A 22,410-nucleotide genomic window follows, 5' to 3' on the forward strand; every position below is an offset into this window, starting at 1 on the left:
TCTTCAGAGTCCAAACATCTCCTGTTTACTGAAGGTTGTAGTTCTTGTTAAATTGTCCTGCTTTTTCTCTTTCTCCCAAAGCGGCACTTTGGAAGACATGACTTCTCTTGGGAAGCTGGTGGAACAGCTTCCAGGGCTGGGGCAGCGAGGCGAATGAGCTCATTGAGCCGGGCAGTAATTGGGTTCCTGAAACAAGTCTGGGGTCCTTTTTGCCTCCCAGATACCTTATTGTGAACAAGGGCTTGGATGCCTACAGATTGTGCCTCATCTGTTTAAACCTTCAGGCAGGTGGGTTCTTTATTGACATTTATCTCTCCCTGGAATCACCCAGGATGAGTCCCGTTGATGACAGCCTGGGCACTGTAGATCCCTTGAGTCTTCTACAGGGGTGACTAAACCCAAATGCAAGCCACTTTGGACCAGAGACACAAACAAGTCCTATTGCTGGGTAGGATATTGGAAATTGGGGGTGCTAGAAGATGTGGTGGGGTGCCAGGAGCCCCCAACCTCAGATGTTGACAAATTATGAATTTGGGATTTTACAGTTCACAAGCACCTGAGTTGTAGCTTCCCTTCATGTTTGTTGATGAACCTGAGAGCTTAGTAGAGAAACTAAGATGTCAAGTGACCGGGAGGTTGGGGACATAAGTCACTCAGACAGGAATGTAGGCTGATCAGTTTGGGATGGCGTCTTGACTATCCATTGGGACAGGTACACAAGGGACATCTGTTTAGCAGAGACTCGTTAGCATCTGTGCCAGGTCTGCAAGAGCAATACTATGGCATTTGAAAATACCCATGCCATGGACTTTGTTGTGATTCCAACCACCCCTTCCCACTTCAGTTTGAAGCGGTGATCTGTCACCACACTTAGAATTGCTCCATATCATGAAGTTGATTCCCAGATCATTGTGAGTGGCTCCATTCCTCCTGGTGGGCAGGTCAAATTGTAGCTTCAAATCCTCCAACTCAGAAAGCTGTTAGTAGACATTTCTTTAGATGGCGTCCCACGACTATTGGACAAATCATTGATGTGCTCCCGTTTGCTGGAACCAGAGAGAAAAAATCATGTTTGATTTGAAAACCAGCTAAGGGCACCTGGTTGGCTTAGTCAGTTAAGTGTTCAGCTCTTGTTTTCGGCTCAGATCATGATCTCAGGGTCATGAGTTTGAGCTCTGCATTGGGCTCCATGCTGGACATGGAGCCTACTTAAGATTCTCTCTCTCCCTCTGTCCCTCCCCCTCCTGCTTGCAAGCACACTCTCTCTCTTAAAGAAGGAAGGAAGGAAGAAAGGAAAGGAAGGAAAGGAAAGAGAAAAGAAAAGAAGCCATTAAAGAAACTAAAAATAGTCAGAGGGGTAATTTTGCTAAGTGGATTAAAAATAGTCTTTTGAAGTTCTTGCTCTACTTTTCATGCCAAACCCAGTGTCTGATTCACTTAATCCGAAAGAGTGTGGTAAAGGAGGAGCAGAGGAACCAAAAAGACATGAGGCATGTAGAAAACAATCAGTAAAATGGAAGACATGAACTCAACTATACAAATAGTAATGTTAAATGTGAATGGGTTAAACAATCCAGTCAAAAGGCAAAGATTATCAGAACATATTAAAAATGGTATAACTATATGCTGTCTACAAGAGACACAAGTGAGTCCTATTGCTGGATAGGATATTGGAAACTTGGGGTGCTCCTGCCAGAAGATGGGGGTGGGGTGCCAGGTGCCCCCAACCTCAGGTGTCAACAAGTTATGAATTTGGGATTTCTTTGGATTCAAAGGTAAAATAGTTTGAAAGTAAAAGGATGGAAAAAGATACATCATGCAAAGAGCAAAGTCACAAGAAGACTGGAGTGGCTATACTGGTATTATATAAGATAGACTTAAAAAATAGAGATAAAGAGAGATATTTAATAATGATAAATGGGTCAATCTTTCAGGAAGATATAAGCAATCATGAACACATATGCACCTAACAACAGAGCATCAAAATCCATGAAACAAAAACTGACCAAAATGAAGGGAGAGATAGATAATTTAATAATACATAGTTGGATACTTATGTACTCCACTTTCAATAACAGATAGAACAACTAGGTAGAAGATCAACAAGGAAATAGAAAACTTGGGCAACCCTGTAAACCAACTAGACTTACCAACAACATCAGAATATGTATTCTCCAGTGTATGTGGATTGTTCTCTAGGGCAGACCATATGCTCAGCCATGAGACAACCTCAATACATTAAAAAGGACAGAAATAATCCAAAGTATGCCTTCTGACCACAAGGCAATGACATTAGTAGGCAATACCAGCAAACACTGCCTGGCCTGTAGCTGATGTTCAGCTCCCTTTTGTAAGCCCAACATCCAAGACCTCCACTTGTCCTTCCCATTTCACCCTCCATCACTCCCACTCTCACCTTTACTTCCTGGCCAAACTGAGCTACTGACTTCCCCTCTCGCTGTTTCCAGCTTCCTTGCATTTGCTCATGCTGCCCCACTTCCTGGAATGCCTGTTCCTCTGCCCTCCTGACCCCCATCCCATCTCCTAAGTTTGCATCCTGCCCTTCCTACCTTCCATGAACATCTGCCTCAGTGAGCCACAATGAGGAGAGCAACTGATCAGAGCAATGGTTCTTCAAGTGGGGTCCTGGACCAGAAGCATCAGCACTCCCTGGGGGCATTTTAGAAATGCACCTCCTTAGGATCCAGCCTAAGCTATTGGATCAGAAACACTGGGTTGGGCCCTGGTAGCCCGGCCTTTAACAAGTTCTCTGGAAAGTCCTGATACTCCCTCCAGTCTGAGAACCAGGGCAGGCAGGGCTCGTCCCCACTTATTCTGTACTTACACAGTCTGTCTATTGGATCATCACTGAGATGGTTGACAACTGGCTGTTTCCCTTCAGTAGGCAGAAATCACCCCTGCTATCCCACTGAATCTGTAGCTGAATGTGGAGACCCTTGCTTCCTAAGGGCGGTTCCTAGAAGGCAGCTCTCTGTCCAGTGTGCACGCATTTCAAGCTGGTGCTCAAGGTGAAGGGGCTTGGCTTCTAGTGGTTTCCTGTGGAAGAAGGATGGACTGGCCTTGATTTTCTGTGCTCTCTCCCTCTTTGTGATGGATGTGGGCTCTAATCTCATTTCTAGGAAAGAGGGAAAGTGGCAGAGTGTGAACACCAGCCTGAGCCAGGAGTCCCAGGCTCAGATTCATGTCCTGCCCACCTGCTGCTGTAATGCCTTGCAGTGGTCCTTCTTCCCCAGGGTGGGAGTGCCTGCTCGGTGCTGGGCACTTTCTCTGCTCTCTTGAAGTGCACTAAGCAAGGATGATGATCATAGGTAATCACCAAACAATGCAATAGCCTTACCTCTCTCTGGATTTGTTTGTCCATTATAAAATGAAAAAAATTCTTTTTTAATTTAATAGCTCTACCATAATATACCCGGATATACAAAACAGGGAAATGATGGTTTATTATTGCATGTCTTTTTCTGACCTTAAACTTATAACACTTACTGTAAGGTCAGTACATGAGAATGGTGAGGTCACTTTGATGAATATAACTTCTGAAATGAAAAATTGAGGGTGGTAGTTGTGGTCTTAACAACAGTGGCATCCTCTGTCTTGCCAGGATTTTGTTGTGGTTGTGGAAATAGTCTGTGTTTTGAGAATCCTTACATACCACACTTGGAATTGGTAAGGGTTTGATTGGTCACTTGGCTTGCGATCTCAGGATGCTCTGTACTGGGGGGTGATGGGAGAGGCTGGGTATTCACCTGGCAGCTCAGGTCCATGCAGTGGGGTCTGCAAAGGGTTAACATTTGGTGTGTACCTCATTTGAACTTGTATGCTGTCTTTGTAGTTTAAAGTGACTACACCTGAAAAGATAGAATCAAACATTTGTTGCTGTAGACCCCTGGCCTGCAAGCATCTTCAGGGAGCACCAAGGCTCCATGGAATGGGGTATGCAGTCCAGGCCCTCAGTGTCACCTCCCAGCCCCCTGATGTGCTGATGGTTCTGCTTTGTTTTAGACACTGGCCACCATCCTCTCATAGGCACCTGTGCCTATGTTGTTGTCACCCACCCCTCAGTACATTGTGTGGTTCATTGCAGGATCTCAAATTCCCAAGTGTCCCATGTTGCACAGTCCTGGGACTTGGGAAGGCAGAGCCTCCAGGACCATCACTGACAGAGCTGAGCTGCATGCGAGGAAGCCCATGAGGGCCAGCCCTTGCCTCACCTTGAGTCTCTGGACAGATCCCATGCCCTCCCAGGAGGGCTGCAGGTCCCGACTGCCCATTCCTTCTGCATAATGGCTCTTGAATTATTGGGTGTTTGGGGAAAACAGCAGTCATACCAAGAAAGGGTGATCTTTTTCTGAAATTACTCCTGGCTTTGTCTCTCCTCTGTGTAACAGGTTCCCCCAGGCGCGGGATGAAGCATACAATCCTTGTCATCACATCTGTGGCCTCTCCTGACGCTCTTGCTTTTACCGACTGTCCTCACCCAGGCTGCCATCCCCAAAACACCATAGACAGGGAGTGGGGGCACTGGAAGTGTATTTCTCATTGTTCTGGAGGCTGGGAAGTCCAAGGTCAGGCTGCCAGTCAATTTTGATGTGAGCTCTCTTCCTGCCTTCTTACTGTGTCTTCATGAGGGTGCAGAAGAGGGAGAAAACAAGCTCCCTTGTGTCTTATGAGGGCACTGACCCCACCTTGAGGCCCCTACCTTCATGACCTCATCTCACTCTAATCACTCCCCCAAAGACCTAATCTCTAAATACCATCACACCGGGGATTTGGGTTTCAACATAGGAATTTGGGTGGGGGCACAAACATTCTGTCGGTGACACCGACCCCTCCCTGATGAACTCTGTGCCTTCTTGAACTTCCCAGATCCCCTTTCTTCCTCCTGACTCTGGGCTTCTGTGCCCTCTTCCTAGCAGTGCCTTTCTGCTACCTCCTCTCCAGATGGCTTCAGGCTCATCTCCTTGGGTGCTTCCCTGCCCCCTCCCTGCCCCCCACCTCTGCCGGGCCCTGCACATCTTTCTGTCACAGCCCTGACCACATTGTGGGGCTGTCCTCTTTCATTGTCTTTCTTGCTCACCGGCTGCAGCTCAGGACCCACGAGGGAGTCATATTTGAGGCTTCCGTGCCCAGCCTGGGGCCAACAAATGTCTACACCTGATAAGGTCATTGTTGACCATCTTCCTTCCTGGCTCATTTGGTACTATCCTGGCAGGGAGTATCCTGGCAGTAAGGACATCTCAGGCCAAGCAACCCAGCTCTGTAATTATGTCCCTCTTGGAGGACCTGGTCTCTCCCTACCTGACTCAGCCCACCCTACCCCCCTCATTTCTAGAGTCACCTTCTTGAGAGGAGCGAGGACATAGGCTCTGTGTGCCCCACCAGCTTTGTGCACACAGCAGGTGCTTGGTTGGTGTCTGTCGAAGAGTGCCCCAGGCATTGCACACCACGTTGAGTGGCTGGTGTAGAAAGGATGTGGAAACCACAAACGAAGTTTGCTTGAGAGTCACTGGCTGCCCCTGCTGTTCCTGGCAGTGTGATTACTTGTCAGCCTGGTGACTCATTTCAGCAGAGGCAGGAAAGAAACAACCTGACACCTGGGGCCTTTTATGGGACTCCTTCAGGGGACTTTGTACATCATTAAAGAGGACCAGAGAGTTTGCCAAGAGCCGGCAAGTAGCAGTTGAAAGAGCAAAGGTAGGGACTTGAGCAAATCCATTACTCACTTTAAGCTGACATTTTGTCTCCATAAGATGAGAATCACACGTATCTCTCCAGGACCTTGTGAGCACTGGGATTATGTGTGTAAAGCACGTGATGCCTGGTGGCTGCCCAGGGGCTGGCACCCTTCTCCCCCCAGGTGTGCACAACAGCGGGGACTTAGCTCAGTGCTCAAGAAATGTACTTATTTTACCTCCCTTTGGACAAGGCAGTGTCCGGGCTTGGGGCTCTACACTCAGGTCCTCCTGTAACACCTGTTGCTGGGAGTTACATAGCACAGCAGGTAAGGACATGGACACTGGAGCCAGACTGCCTGCTCATCCTTGCCTCCCTAAATTTGCTAGCCCGGTCTCCTTGGCCAAGTTACTTAGCTCTTCCTGCTGGGACCCTGAAATGATGACTCTAATAATACCCATGTCTTAGGAATGTGGAGTAATAGATAACTATTACTAGTTTGGAACAGTTTGTAGTGCCAAGGAACAGTGGTATGTGTGGGGACTGTGGTTATTATTACTTGGTGCATGTTGTTTGAGTTATATTGCATTGTGTCTGATGGGAGAGGACGTGGGTTCTGCCAGGATGCTTTACTTCTCTTGCAGCTCAGGTATCAGTTCCCGTGGCTTGTCCCCACCTCAGATTTTCCCTCCCTTTCAGCATCTGTAAGATTTTACAGCGAAGGACTAACAAAAACTCCACCGGCACAGAATGTTCTGGAAGAAGTTTCCTCATGTTCTTGTGAATGTTGATAACAGCTCTCAACCCTCTATTTGATGGGGATTTTGCAATGTGCGTTTTGAATGTGAGTAGACATTTTATCAGAAATTGTTTGTGTTTGTGGGAGTGTTTGGTGGGAAATTGAAGCAGTTGGGTTTTTTGTTGTTATAGGAAGCTCTTCATGAACTGGGATATTTTGAAACCATAGCTTGATGGAAGTGTTGAGGCTAATACAGTGGTATTGAATTTGCTCTCAATATGCTTTGTTCTGGGAGGGCGATGGCACCGTGAGTCTGGCTGTTCCTCCCTAAAAACATGCATGGGTGCCTTCCAGGAGTGTGCCTGGCACGCTAAGTCCCCAGGATAGAAAACAAACTGACACAGTTCCTTGGGCAGCTGGGAAGTGGCCTTAGAGTCAGACAGACCTGGGTTCGAGTCCTGACTCTGCCCCTGACATGCTGTGAACATCGCACAAGTGACTTCACTTCTTCCAAAGGTGTTCCTTATCTTTCAAGTGGGGATGACACGGTGTTTTACAGGTTTTGAGGGTGGAGCGAGATTGCCCAGCATAGAGCCGGCTCTTAGAAATGGCAGCTCTTGCTTTGACTGCTGCTTTTGGGTCTGGGGGCAGGAGCCTGACTTGGGGCTGCCCTTGGGCCCCTTCATTACCTTTGTTCTCTGCCTGGCAGAAGGGGCAGGGTCACCGTCCGCAGAGGAGATGCCTGTGTCTGAGGGCAAGAGAGGCCTGGTTTCCTGTGGGTTTGTGGCTTTGCAACATTGTTCCGTTGATGGCACCTGGAAGGGTCTCTGGGATGCCAAGGAGCAGGCTGTGGAGGATGGGGGCACCACGCTGGGCTGGGCTTCCTGTCCTGGTGCAGGCAGTCGGCCTCCGAGCTGTTGCCTCTTCCGAGTGCCCCCACCCCCGCCTCCTCCGGCCCCACTCGGGTGCTTTATTTTCCTCTCAAGCACCATGCAGGAGCTGGGAGGAAATCAGGCCCTCGGAGGTGGCGGGGGTGGTGAGGCCGTGTAGCGGTCAGAGTAGGGGAGTCGTGGGGCCTCGGGACGAGAACTTGCCCTCACCCACACACAGCAGGGCGTTGCCGCAGGTTCAGGGAGGGCAGCCTGTCCTCCCTGAAGCAGTAGCTCTATGTGGAGCCCACCCCCCGCTGCAAGATTCCATTGCATGATAAAGGCAAAACATGTTTGAAAAGCACCCTCTGGTCTTTTTTCTTCCCGGACATTTGTGCGCAAATTTCTGTACCAACTTCGTAACCCGGCCTGCTTTTCAACACCACGGTGCGTTCTAAAGGTGAGGATCTACTGGGATCCTCGGCGGTAGTGCCTGCATCCCTGGAAGGAGGCGGGGTCAGAAAACGGAAGGGGAGGGATCAGCGTGACTGCCGGGGGAAGTGGGCGTGCCCGGAAGTGCATGTAGGCTGTGTGGGTGTGGCTTCGGCACCCAGGACCTAGCCGACTTGCGTGGAATGGGGAGGCCTGGCAGGGGTGGGAGGAGAGGGCCGGCCTCCAGTGCAAGAAGCTTGGAGGCACAATCGGAGTCAGGTGCTTCCCAGGACGCCGAAGGGGTGGTGGCCTTGATGTTGGAGGGATGCAGCCATTATGGTGTCCTGGGTCGGTCCGTGGGTCAGTCCGGGAAAGGGGTTGCCCTAATTCACTCAATCTGTGCCACAGCCTCAGGAGGCAGGACAGCCTCGGCTCAGGTGACATGACTTGGTATAGGTCCTACAGGCAGTAAGGGAGGGAGCCAGGACTCCACACTGGATCTGACTGACAGGCTTTCTGGGGAGTCCCGGACCTTCAGGGCAGGAATCTTGGCAATCATGGAGGGCTTCCTGGAGCAGGCGATCTGTGGCGTATAAACCTTCACTAAGCTGAGTACAACACCAGGGTAGGAAGAGTCGGGGTTCCAGTGCTGCTGTCCTGCGTGCATTTGGATTAGACACCTTCCCTTAGCTTCCGTCCCATCTGTACAATGGGGAAGTGGCCCCAGATGGCCTCTTAACACGTCCCTTCCAAGTCTGGAGCTCACTACTTCTCTACATCATTGTTTGCTAAATATTTTTCCCTTTAGGGAGCCTGATGTCTGATTACTGACACCCTCTCCCTTTCCAAGATCCCTTTTGGCTTCAGGGTGCTAGTGGGTGTCCAGGCGGGGGTCTCCATTCATGACAGCAAAGACTGTGCCTTGTCCACCATTTTGAAAGACTCTAACTCCTTTGGGCCCCGGGGCTGTGGATGCCGCTAAGAGATTGGGCCTGTAGGGGATATCACAAAGCAAACCCTGGGACTTGACAGATCTATGTTCAAATTCTTGGTCTTGCATGTTCAGTGGAAGCTTAGGCCCATCAGTCCAACTCTGAGAACCTCTGTTTCCCCATTTGTAAATGCGGAGGTATTCTCTTGCAGCCCTTAATTTCCTTAGCCCCACTGCCCCGTTGAGTGGGTCAGGGTGACAAGGCACAGTGCTTCTCTTTGTTCCTGCAGTAAAACAGCCCAGCAGCTAGGAGTGATAAGGAACTTGGTGAATGTTTGGAGAGATTAAAAAATAGATCAAATTGTACAGTGCAGCTTAACTCAAGCTTTAGGAATTCTTCCCTGCCCCCTGTACTTGGGCTCTAAGTCCTGTGTTGTTTTACCTCCTAAAATGTTCTTATCTGTGGCTTGTCTCTGGCCTCTTCTCCCCTCACCAGATGAGGATACAGCTTCAGCGCTGTCTCTAACCCCAGGGGGCGCCCTCCAGAAAGCCCTCCGTGTGGACCCTGAGCAACTGGTCTGAAATGCACAGGTGTCCCCTGGCAGAAACCTCTCCATGGCTCCCTGGTGTGCTTAAGGTCAAGTTCAAGCCCTTTAGGGATTTATATTCATTCCTTCCTTCCACTAGACCTCCATTCACCTGAAGGCAGAACTGCCTTGTTCATCTCTGTATCTTTAGTGCTTGGGAAAGTATCTGGAGCTTAATAGGTTCTCAAGAAATGGTAAGGATGCTGTTTATTGTTTGTGGAGCAGGGTACCTCACCACTGTTAGGAATGTCGGTTGTGACCCCGTGGATGTCAGTATTACTATCTCTTACATGGATGAAGAAGACAGGGATCTTGGCGGGATTCAAAATGAGCATTAAGTAAATACATACTTATCCTTTTAACCTCTCTAAAGGGAGTTGTGGAGCATCTCTTGCTTTAATTGGAGACAAGACGTCTGAGCCCTGAACCCAAAGTTTTTTCCAGGTTCAGAGACAGCCAAGGGTTGGCTGGCACAGGGCAGGGGTGGGCAGGTGCAGTGTAGGGTGGTGTGCATCTGCCTGGACAGAGCCGTGTGGGAAATCCCGCCCGGTGGCAGCCCCATCGGCTGAGTCCTCAGCTGAAATCGGACCACCAGTTTTATCTTTATCATCTGTACGTGACATATCTGCAATGTGAAATGCTTGTGGGACTCTTCATCACTGATATCTGCTGATTTCTAGTCATTAATAGTTTCCCACTGTGAGCATAAAACTGTATGAAAGTGATGAACGTCTTGCAAAAAGAACAAGAAAACGGCACTCACTTGTATTCCCGCCGCCCTTCCAACCACTGTCAGTGTTCTTTCCAGCCTTGTCCAGAGGTAGCACGGATAAAATGTTTTGCTTTTTATGTAGAAGGAAGGGAGCTCACTCATTTGTGCCCTGCTTCTGCCACTCCTGAGCTGAGTGGCCTTGGACAAGTTCTTCAACCTCTCCGAACCTCCGTGGCCTCAGCGGTCCCCTAGAGAATTCATCTGCCTGCCACGGTTGCTGCTCTCTGATGGTTGGTTGGATGGGCGAGGAGAGTTGGAGTGGATCGGTGGTAAGGGGAAGTGGGGAACAGATGAGGAAGGGCCCCATTCAGGCCCAGGATCAAGGGACCCTGAATGAGAACTCTGCGTGGCTCAAGGTGACCATGGGTGAGGGGGTGGGTGGGGGAACCTCATGGGGTGGGAAAGGGTGAAGGGGTGGCCAGTGGGGAGCACATTGTGGAGGGAGGCAGAAGAAACCAGTTCTCAGCAGGGAGATGGGTGTCCTAGTCCAGTTGGGAGTGCCAAGGGGTCAGAATGGAGACAAGGGTTTGGGCCAGAAGGGGCTAGGGCTTTACGTTCCCATTCCCAGGAGCCCTTTCTCAAGTGAGCCTGTGGGTAGGCTCGGGCACCCACTGTAACTGCTACAAGGGCCCTCGGGGGGGGGGGGGGACTGAGGCCCACAGCAGCTGTGTGGCTTCTCCAGAGTGACTCAGTAGGTTGAGGGATGTGAGCCTAGGTGCCCCTGCTTTTCTGCATCATGGCCTGACTGGTCCACACTGCCAGCTCCCAAGGATAGAGGGAACTCCTCAGTCAGGCTTGAGGGCGTGTGGCTTGTGTTTTTTTAGACCAGGAGCCAAGGACCAGGGCTGGCATGAGCTGAAGATTTGTAATCCTCTCTTTCTGGGCCCAGAGTCCCTCCCAGATGCTCTGCCCTCATGTCAAAGATGCTTCTTTACCTGATGATGCTTATTTCCTGATTTATCATTATATTTTACTTTTCTACCTGATTAATTTGGAGAAGTTTGCTGGTGGTCCAGGGTTTCTCTGACAAGAGACATGGCTGCGTCCTGTAAATAGTTTCTTGTAACAAGTGCTCTGAGGCTTGGGTCAAGAAAAATCATCATTTTGCTACAGAGACGTTATTGTGACAACTGACATTTGAATATGAAACGTATCAATCGTAAAATTTCCTGGGTTTGCTAATGGTGTGATTTCATAACATCCTTGGTCTAAAGAGATAAAAGCCACAGCATTTAGGGTGAGATGCTGTGACGTCTGCAGTTTACTTTCAAATTGTTGACAAAAATAGAAACGTGTTCTTCTTTATCGGTAGATAAAGCAGATATGGAAAAATGTGAAAAATCAGTTGAGTCTAGATGATGGTGTAAAGTGTTCATTGTACTATTCTAGGACTTTTTCTATAGTTTTGCAACTATGCAAAAATAAAACTTTTGAAAAAAGTGCTGCTGACTGGGGAGGTGACTTGAGGATCTTGGGGTCCACCTGTTGGCCCCGTGCTCCCTGCCCCATCCTTGTCTCTGTCCATTTGATGCAGGGAGAACTGCTTGCCCCAGAGTTCAATTCTGAGCGGCCCCTTGGGGTCCAGTTTTGAAATCGTGGCAGAGGCTTTTGACAAAATGTATTCCCCTCTCTAAAGGGAAACCGTTAGATTTTTAGAATCTTTGCTTTGGGATTAATTTTCCTTTAAATTTTCATTCCTACCTTCTTTTAAGTTTTTCTCAAAATTTTATTGCCTTCTAAAATGGCTGAGTCAGTATTTATTGTTGTAATTACTCAAACAGAGAAGAGAATATGGGAAATAGGAGACCCTCATTTTCTCCATCCCCTGTGGGGGTAGCCAGTGGTATGTGGAACCCTCTAGAGCACATACAAACATGCACGGTCATCCAGTAAGGTTTGACGTCTTATCATTTTTATCCTTTGTTAACCTGGTTAGCCAACTTCCGAATTCTCCTTGAAGATGCAGCTTGGGGGTCATCTCCTCCAGGAAGTCCCTCAGGCTCTCTATGCTGACCTCATCCTTTGTAGTCATCCAAATCCGAGCCGCCTTCCCTGCCAGGTCTTGGGTAACACAAGGCCAGCTGTTACTGTTTCACGGTCTGTACTTGAGCTGGGAGCGCAGGAGATGCACAGTCAGTGTTAGTGGAGGGAACAAATGGGCACAGGAGTTACCCTGCGTGAGGAAGCCTTGTGCACAGAGCCTTACAGGTAGGAGGAACTTTCTCATTCCGAATGCTCCTCCTGGACCCGGGGGAAGAGAGTGCCAGGGCCCTGGGTGTCTGGTGACAGAATGTCACTTTAGGGAATGTGGACACTCTCTCCCTGGGGCTCCCATGCCCTGGTTGATTCTTTCCTGACACTAATACCCTATGTGAGTTGGGCTGATGGGGTGGCCATGAGCTCTCCAAGGACTGGGCCAGGGCTGGGTTCTTTCTTCTCCCCATGGCTCAGTACAGCCTGATTTGCTGGGGGTCTTGGTGGTGATAGGAAGAGGCCCAGGCCAGGGCTGGAGCAGCTCAGGATTCAGACATGAGCCTGGCCTGGTTCTTTTTATCTTCTGTGATCCTGACTCCTTCTTCACTGGAGGCAATGTTTTCTGCAGCTGGGATCTATTAATGTTATCCGCAGCTCATCTGACAGATGCCAACGACGGGGTCATGGCCAGCTTGAGGAAGTGGGAATTTGAGAGGGCATGGAGAACTGCGTGGCGAGATTCTCAGCCAGCATGCTCAGGCAGTGTCGAGAAAAGGTCCCTCACTCTGAGTAGCTGTCCCGGGCTCACCACCCATTTCAGGCTGGAGGGGCCCACTGGTCTGATGGTAGGATTGTAGACTTTAGAGCACGGGACCGTGGTTTCAAAGGCTTACATCCCAGGGTGTGAGCAGGGCTGGGAATTACCACATGGTGCCCTGTGGCCTGCCTTCTGGGAGAATGGTCAGTATCATTGGGGAAACTGTGGAGAAGTGAGAGAAGTTCTGCTTTTGTGTTAGATGTTATTAATGTAAATATCAATAATGCTTAGCTATTACATGTCTGTATAGCTTTGCAAAAATATGCACTTCACCAGTTTCAAATCCAGCACTTTCCCCGTGGAGTGGAGGCATAAATGGAGTGGGAAGGTGGCTTTTTTGGCTCCCCTGATTCTGTGCCAGGCCCTGGGGAGGGTGGTGGAGTTTGGAGATGGGAGGTGCATAGTCAAGCCTTCAGGGCACACCTGGCCTAGGTGATTTTTGAGGTTGAATCACAGGTATCCAGGACACGTGAAGATTCCTCTTCCATCTTCCCACACTGGTCACTATTTTGTACTTATGCCATTGGCATTAGGGTCTGAACAAATGCTGAAGCAAATTGAAGCAAGTTATGTGACAGCCGGCTCCCTGACCTTCTCTCTCCATTTCTCATCTGCCTTTGCACCTAAACAGGCATTCTTTGCTGCTGGAACTGTATTGTGAATATCTAGTGATGGTGCTGGTGGTGATGATATGATGATATGATGGTATTGGTGAAGGTAGTAGTAGTGGTGGTGATGGTGATAGTGATAGTGATGATGGTGGTGATGGTGTTGGTGATGGTGGTGATGATGGTGGCAATGGTAGTGGTGACAGTGATGATGGTGGTGATGGTGGTGTTGATTGTGATGGTGATGGTCATGTTGGTGATGGAGGTAGTGGTGATGGTGGTGATTAGGATGGTGATGATGGTGGTGGCAATGGTGCCAACAGTGATGGTAGTGATCGTGGCAATGATGGTGATAGTGGTGGTGATGATGGTGAAGGTGATGGTGGTGGTAGTGATGGTGGCGATGACTGTGGACACAGGGATGGTGGTGAGAGTGGCAACAGCACTTAACCTGGAAATTCCAGGCATGTAGTAGGCATTCTTTTCTCTTACCACTTTAGCTTTCCACATCTTTTGTTCCCTCACAACAACCTATGGTTTTGAACCACCATGGCCCATTTTGCAGGTGAGACACCTGAGTCACAGGGCCACCCAGTACCTGCTAGAGGAGGACTCAAAGCCTGATAGACTAGCTTTTGAACTCTCAACCAGGGTTACCCAAGGGTGATCCTGGCACTGAGCATTCTGTCACCCAGGCACCTGTTGGAAATGCACGTTCAGGGCCCCCAGCCTCTTTGACCCACATTGCTGGGGAGGGGCCATTTCAGGGAAATTCGAGGCACCTGTAGAGTTGTTGTCAGGCACATTAAGGTTGAGAACTGCTTCCCTAAGCTGCCACCACTCCTGTCCTCAGTGGCCAGGTCACTGTGGACCCAAGCTCAGGGGACTCTGGTCTTGTTACTCATTGGCCTGCCAGCAACATGGCATCACAATGGAGCCCACAGGGCCCTGACCCAGAGCCTTCTGCTTTGGCTGTATGCTGGAATTGACTTAGAAATCACCAAGACCTGGACTGCACATTGGAATCCTGAGTCGGTGGGACTGAGGAGAGCCTCTGCATTGGGAATTCTCAGTTTCCAGATGATTCTCTCATGCAGCCCAGGTTGAGACCTGCTGCTCCAGAGCTGTTCTCTGTACCTTGGGTGCCTAGGTGCCCCTTTGAGAGTTCTGGTTTGGTGGCCTGCGGGGAGCCAGGCAGTGGAACGAAGAATAAATTTTCTTGATGTTTCTTGAACCGAGAGCTGGCCCTTCACAGCTCCCTCGGCCACCAGATGTAGGCCCTGGGGTACGGCCTCTTGTCTGTCCCTTGGGCACCTGTGTCCCATTCATCTCCAAGTCTTCCCAGTGATTCTTCTTGACCGTCCCCTGACCACCTGGGCACCTTGCTTCCCCCTGGTACACCAGCTCCCCTACCTGGAATGTTCCATTCCTTTTCATCAGGTCAGCCCTTTCTCCTTCAGAAGTCCCCTTGGCATCCCTTCTTGCTCAAAGTCTTTGGGGAGGGGCGTTTGGCTGCCTCAGTTGGTTGAGCAGTAGACTGTTGATTTCGGCTCAGTGTCCTGGGGCCCAGCCCCATATCTCTATGCTCAGCAGGGAGAGCCTGCTTAAGGATTCTTTCTCTTTCTGCTCCTCCCCCTGACATGCACTCTCTTTCTCTAAAACAAATAAGTAAATCTTAAAAAAAAAAAGTCTGGGGACCTCCGTGTCTGGGACAGTTTGACCTTCTCATGGGCCAGTTTCCTTTCTTTCAGAGCCCCTGTCTGGGGTCCACCATCTGCCCTGTCGTAGGTATGTTTGACTAATGTCTGCTCTAGCCACTTGAGGGTGGCATGTGCTGGTATGGACACTAGCTTCCCAGTACCTGTGGGGCCGTACACAGGGGAAGTGTGGGGGCGGGTGGTCAGTGAGTGTCCTCCCACTGAATGACTGGAGAAATCCAGAGAAATAGACAGAGTTCCTCCAAGGAACCGCCTTCTTTACTCCTATGGGCCTTAACCCTGTGCTCTGATTGAAGCCCCTCCCCCACTCATGCCCTGATCCCCATCCTGGCTGGCTCTCATGAGTGCTGACTCTCAGGTAGCTCAGGGCCACTTTCTCCGGACCTTCCCCGAAGCCTGGGCCCCCACAGGACTGTGGGATTCCCTGTCAGAACTCTGATGTCCTCTCTCTCTCTAATGATCTTCCCCACTGGACTGATGTCTTCACGGAGGCTGGGAGGGACCCACCCCCCACTCACACATGGGGCGTTGAGAGCAGATGCTCCCTGGGCATGTAGGATGTGAACGAGTCGGACCCAGTAGGTGCTAATCATGACCTGGGGACCTACTATGTGCCATGAGCCATGCTAGGCACTGAGCACAACAGACCACGCCCCTGCCTTCCTAGAGCTCATCTGCAGGGGCGGGAGTGGGGAGCGGCACCACACAGACAGACATGGAAGGTGTGCTGAGATCTAGAGCTATGTGAGGAGAGGCCTTGAGAGGCCTGAAGGGAGTGAGGGAGGAAATCATGTGGGCATTTGGGGGAAGGATGGTTCAGGGATAAAAGTAGCAAGTGCAAAGGACCTGTGGTGGGAGCATGCTTAGTGGGTTGAGGGGCAGCAGGAGGCCAGCGTGACTGGGAGCAGTGCCCAAGGAAGCCAGGATGTGAGGTCTCGGGGTGTTGGGGGTTATCCATGATGGCGGACCTCAGCAGTGTTTGATGGCAATGATGCTGTCTTACCAGAGCCCATGCTCTTCCTTCCCAGGACCTTGCATCACCAATCCAGCCAGTCTGGGGCTGCATCCTCTAGCCTGGCTGGCATGCCAACACTCTCACAAGCCTCTCTGCTTCCACTTGTACCCCTCAAAGCTACTCCACTAAGGAGCCAGAGGGAACTTTTTAATGGAAACTTTGTGTTCTGTTGCTGAAAGCCCTTGACTTTGTGCATTCAGAAATAACAGAGCTGTGTCCAGTCATTGGAAAGAGTACAATGCCCTGATGACTCCTAGCCTTGGGGAGGCTGCATCTGCCTCCAGTAGGGGCTTCCCTTGTCTGTGATGACTTCCATTTCCATAGAGCCCTCCCACCCTCCATGCGGTAGCATTGCATCATGGGAAGAGAATGGGACAGGGTCGGACAAGCCTGGGGAGGTTATGTTCCTTGACCCCTTAGTACCTTGGGTTCCCTGTTTGTAAGGTGACAGCAGTATCAGGGTTGGACTAACTAAGACAATGGGGCTGTGATGCTCCAGCATGATACCTACACATGGGTTCAGGGACCCTGAGCAACTAGGGTCATCACGTCATGGACGGACTATGACAATAATCATCAGGGAAGAGATTCTCTGGGCAGGAAGGCTGGACTCACTGGGGTCCAAGTCAACTTAATGGTAAATAAGTTAGATTACAGAAGGCAGGCTCAATCTGGCAACATGGAGGTCAAGGGAGGTGAGTAGAGGCCAGAGTAGGTAAGAGGAGGTCAGAGTGGATAAGTGGAGGCCAGGGGAGGTGAGTGGAGGCCAACACAGCTGCAGGATCTGAAGCCATACAGCAGGGAGGCCGGGGGGCCAGGCGGACCACAGATGGGGACAGCCTCGAATGACTGTGAAGAAGCAGAGAGAGGCAGAGGTTTGGGGGGATTGGACACAGAGATTGGGGTGGGAGGGCTCTGTTTTGTTTTAATGGGACTGACAAGCTGAGAGTGAGGTGCTCCTGGAGAGAGGACAGAGTGGGGCAGTTTGGGGAAAGGTGGGAAGGAGGGGGGTCCAAAGCCAGGAACAAGAAGAGCTGTTGATTTGGGAATTTGGGCTGGGTTCAGTTTTTTAAAAAAAATTTTATTTGGGACGCCTGGGTGGCTCAGTCGGTTCAGCCGCTGCCTTTGGCTCAGGTCATGATCCCAGGGTCCTGGGATCGAGTCCCGCATCGGGCTCCTTGCTCAGTGGGGAGCCTGCTTTTCTCTCTGCCTCTGCCTGCCACTTTGCTTGCGTGTGCTCTCTCCAACAAATAAATAAATAAATAAAACCTTAAAAAAAAAGATTTTATTTGACAGAGAGAGAGAGAGGGAGAGAGAGCACAAGCAGGGGGAGCAGCAGGCAGAGGGAGAAACAAGCTCCTTGCTGAGCAGGGAGCCCCATGTGGGGCTTGATTCCAGGACCCTGGGATCATGACCCTGGATTTGGGCACACCATGCTTTATTTAACCAGCTCTGTGCTTACCTGACTGAGCCACCCAGGCACCCCTCCATTCAGTTTTCTTCTGTGTCCTTAATAAAGAAATACCATTTTTCTCTCCTGAACATTCTGTGCAATTTTTATTGGCTTCTTTTAATTTGATTATAAATGGACTCACCTTCCAGTTTTATGCATGCATTGCTTACTGCTGGTATGTAGGAAAGAAAGCAATTGTATTTTTGTTTGTTTGTTTGTTTTTTAGCATCTAACCACTATCCATTGCTTTAGGAGACCCTGAAGATCCCATCAGTGTGTTTCAGAACAAATGTGTGACTTATACCTCTCCTCATCTTCTTTTCTTCCCCTGTTTTCTTGGTCCCAAACCCACCCTCTCCTGTCTCTCCTGCCCTTGGTAGGAGCAGGCCACCTTCTCTTTCCAAGAATTCCAAGCCTCTTCCCCCTGCCTCCACATGGAAATAGCTTTCTTGGTTCACCCTGTTCGTGAGGGCTGTGATGTCAACAGGTGTCTGTATGCATGTGGGTTTTTCCCCGAGAAAGAGGATCTCACTGCTTGTCACTGGCTTTTCCCATGCAGCAGGTGTCGCCAGGATCTTCCCACGGCCTCCACAGTTTGGGCACCCCATGCTTGATTTAACCAGTTTTGTGCTCTTCCTTTCATTCCAGACCACGCCCTTGTCTGATCATTGCCTTAGGGTAGATTCTAAAAGTGAAGCTAAGGAGCAAAAGCGATCCATATTTAAATTTTCACAGAAATTGTCAAACAGCATTCCAGAAAAAGTTGTGCCAATTTGTACCCACTGAGAGTGAATGAGAATAGCAGATTCCCAGAATCTTGCCAACAATGAATATGGAACATCTCTGCTAATGGGATAAGTGAGAATTCTCCTTCTGGTCCTCATTCCGTTGGTTACCGACGAGGTGGAGCGTCTTCTCCTGGGAGCCCTGGCCCCGTGCTTTCTCTTCCTTGGGGAATTACATTCTCATTATTCATACCAATTTTTCTATTGGCGTGTTGCTTAAAACGACTTTGACTTGTAAAGCTGCTTAGTCCATTAAGGATGTTAGCCTGTGGTCTGTGAGATGGGACAAATACTTTCTCCCTGCCTGTGGTCTGATGTTCTGCCATGATGTCTTCCCTCCGCAGAACTTCAACATCTGAGCCTTCTGTAGCTGCTTAGACTTTCTGCCTCCTTTGCCATTTGTGTTTTGGAGATTGTTTTGTGGTTTCTTTATGTTTATTTCAGTTAGCAATCCACCTGTAAGTTGTTTTACTGCAGGAATCTAAGTGGATATCCAGTTTTCGTGGCTCCCAGACGTCTAGTCCTTCACCCAGTGGTTGTGGACCAGCTGGTGTCTATCCCCGTTGATGTGTGTTAAAGTTCTGTCCACCCTTGGATCTGGTTTTGGACTTTCTCTTCTGTCTCATTGATCTGTTGAGCAGCTTTGTTGTTCTTTTCCCTATGGAGAGAGGCACACACTTCCAGCCTTAAGTTTTCAAACCAGATTTCATTTCAAGCTGAAAAGATGGACTTCTGATTAGAGGATGACCACTACTGTCTGGGAGCAAGGGGCCTGGAAGACCTTGTGGGGGTGATCTCTCCTCCACCCCAGGCTTTCTAGAATGTTCTCACTCCTTTCCATTTGGTCCTAGGGACAGGTGGGCAGGCAGATACCCCCCCCCCCCCCACAAATGCTGTCCCTACACTGGAAGGTTCTTGGCCTTCGGGTGCTTTGTGCTTGAACTTGTGAGCACTGATGGGAAGCTGGAATGTGCAGGGGGCCCCTGGGATGCCCAGAGCACACACTATGCATGGGACACTGTCTGTCTGAAGTCCTGCCAGCGTCCCTGTGAGGTAGCTCGTTCTTACTGTCCTTGCTTTCCAGGCAGGGGAAAGAGACAGAGAAGGCAGGAGTGGCCTGGCCAAGGTTCATGGAGCCAGCCTACAGCTGGGGCCCCACCTTGTTGCACTGTTCTTTATGGCTAGCCTGGGGAGTGTGCCCGGAGAACTCTTCTGGAGTTGTACAAGCTTGGTTCGCTTTGTTGCCTGGAGGGAATAAAACGATCTGTGGAACTCGGCTGAGCCAGCCCAGCACTGTTGAAGATTTCACTGGGAATAGCTCCCCTCCCCACCAGACAAGGCTCTGACCTGCTCCTGTGCAGAGAGCTGGGTCTCCTGCACAGCGAATGTGAAGACATACCCAGTGAGATCTGGCATACACACAAGAAGGCTGAGGCTCAGAGAGCTTGGGTAATGTATCCAAGGTAGCACGGGGAGGGGGGCAGTGACCATGGATTCTGGCTTGAAATCCTGTCTCTTCACTGCTGTGACGGCCTGTGCCACTGGCTCATGGAAAGGTTAGGACAGGGGTGGGTTTTAGTCCAAAAGGTAAGTGTTGTGATGGAAAGCCTGTGCTGAAGTTCTAGCTGAAAGTCTGAAGATTTCTGTGTCTACACATTGTTGCTTCCTAAATGTCACTAGTTACCTTGTACAGAACTTGCTGCTTTTTGGGGAATTTTCAAATGAATCTCACACAGTTCTCAGAACACCCTGGGTAATGGGCTAGATTCCCATCCCCAGATCCCCTTTTGCTGGTGAGAATGACTTGTGCCGGGCACTCGACTCTCTTACTAGCCATGGGATTGGTTACAGGAAATGGGGGCCTGCCGAGGGTCAGCAGGAAGGTAGGTCCATGTTCTCTGAGGGCCAGGAAGTCCCAGCGGGACCAGCTGACAGCTGTTGGGGACAGACCATGTGCCTGATTGAACTTCCAAGGCCAGCAGAATAACCTATATCCTGTGTTACCAAGGAAGATGTTGTCGTAAGACCCTCCAGCCGATGCTGCCAGGAGCATCCAGGTGAAGACAGGTGCACCTGCTATTGGCATTCGATCTTGAATTTACCTCTCAGGAGCCGAGAACTGGAGGGCCAGAACTACTGGGGGCGGAAGCCAAAAGTTTAGGACAGATGGCATTGGACTAATTTTTGCAAATCGTAAGAAAAGGAGCGCACAGCAATCTGTTAGCTGTGTCGGCATCTGATTTTAATTTTTTAAATCAGAATCATGGACTCCATTAGTTACTGTCTTTTATTAAATCTAAGACGCCATCCATTGAGAGATGCGTGGTTATTTTTGTACCGCTAAAGAAAGGGACAAAGAGCAACACTGACAGTTAGGCTGTAAGACACATTCTTAATTTCAGAAATGTTAAAAGGGGCATAAGTGTGTACTGCTTCCTTGTGAACTTGCTAGCAGACAACGTCCTAGGGCTGGCTTTGCATGGGCACAGGGGGATGAAGAGACGCTCACCATCACAGCTCCCCCAAAGCACATGGATGGCTCAGAAATGCAGACACGCTAAACAGACTCATTTCAGAAGTTTGCTGATTGATGGATTCATTCAGTCACAGACGATTTCTTGAGCACCTACTATGTGCCAGGCACTGTTCTAGGCACTGAGGACCCCGCAGTGAACAAAACTCATGGAGCTCCCTCCCCTCCGTGGCAATAAATGTGCCTCCCCAGCAGCCATTCTCATACTCTTCCATGCAGAAACAGTCATGGGCAAGAAATTTACGTTCTGACTGCCAGGCGCTCCTTCCAGGCTTTGCCACTCATTGGCTCTAGGGTGAGACTCAGGAATTCTCATTTTCACGAGCACACAAGGAAGTCCCAGGGCAGGAGGACTTCAAACGAGAATGTAACAAATAGAGCTTCGGTGTTAATGACTTTGTAGTATCCCGTTGTACAAATGTTCTAGAATATACTTAGTTGTTGGGTATTTCTCAAATAGGTAGCTGGTTTTATATCTTCCTATTGTAAACAACATACCCATAAATATTACAGCAGCTAAATAGTTGCCTCCCTCCTCCTTGGTTTCTTTAGGGTAAATTGGACAGGCATCCTTGGGTTGAGTTTTTAAGGGCAAGGTTAGCGTTCACTGTGGTTCTCCCAACCACTGTATCTGGCCCCAGAGCCTGACTGCCTGGGTTCACATCCCACTTATTAGGTGGGCATTTTTGAGCAAGTGCCTTGCCTTGTCACACCATTTTCTCATCCCTGAAATGGGACAATAATAGCACCTACTTTTTAGGGCTATTGTAAGGAGTAAATGACCAGCACTGGTGGGCAGAGTTGTGCCCCTAGCACAGTTAGGTAGTGGCTGTGGGGATGGTGAGTGCTGCTGTTGCACTGCAGGGCGAGGGTAGGTGGAGAATTGCATTGGGAGGGGAGGGGGAGAACTGTTTGATGTGCACGACACCTGCGTTCACAACCTGGGTGCAGCAGCGCTCTGGGGACAGAAGCTCTGGATATGCGTAGCCAAGCATATACGACTTGACACTGGAAAACAGACCTCGTGTCATGAATTTGATCTCCACCTGATTCCCACACTGCCGTTGGAAGCATCTTCCCACCGCTCAGGTCTGGACGCATTTCTCCGTTCACATCATCTCACTGACATCCCGCTGCTCGGGCATGAAATATAACCTCCTTTACACACTGGACTAGGAAGGAGAGCTCTTTAGAACTTGGTTTCAGCCTTTTCTAATACCCTACCCCCCCCATCCCCACCCCCATGTGCTCTCCTCATGGGAGGTGATGGTGGAATTTGGCCATCATCCTTTGGGTTTTGAGGGATGAATAGGAGTTTTCCAGGTGGAAAGGAAAGGCTGTCCTGGCTGATGAGCTGGCACATGCACAGGTGTGGCAGTGTGTTTGGGGTGATGTCAGAAGGTCGTGGCTGGGCATGGGGGATTGGGGTGGGGTATACTGCAAGGAGGATGGCTGTGGGCTGCAGAGGTGGGCCCAGCATTGC

At 49.9% G+C, this 22,410-nt stretch overlaps 1 protein-coding gene across 12 annotated transcripts in view; it reads left to right on the top strand.

Moving 5' to 3' along the window:
- JAKMIP1 (janus kinase and microtubule interacting protein 1) overlaps positions 1-22,410 on the top strand; it is a 123,456-nt gene that overhangs the window by 10,631 nt on the left and 90,415 nt on the right. Inside the window, exons 2-3 of one of the 12 annotated variants that reach the window (XM_047718826.1) lie at positions 5,879-6,022; positions 6,394-6,538. The exons of 9 other annotated variants lie outside the window; for them this stretch is intronic. The gene's annotated coding sequence lies outside the window, so the exon portion shown is untranslated. Of the gene's footprint in view, positions 1-5,878; positions 6,023-6,089; positions 6,539-22,410 lie in introns of those variants that run through there. 2 more of the 12 variants (XM_047718828.1, XM_047718827.1) reach the window with 2 other exon arrangements.

This window comes from Lutra lutra, chromosome 2, assembly GCF_902655055.1.
Source record: "Lutra lutra chromosome 2, mLutLut1.2, whole genome shotgun sequence".
In the NCBI taxonomy this organism is placed as follows: domain Eukaryota; kingdom Metazoa; phylum Chordata; class Mammalia; order Carnivora; family Mustelidae; genus Lutra; species Lutra lutra.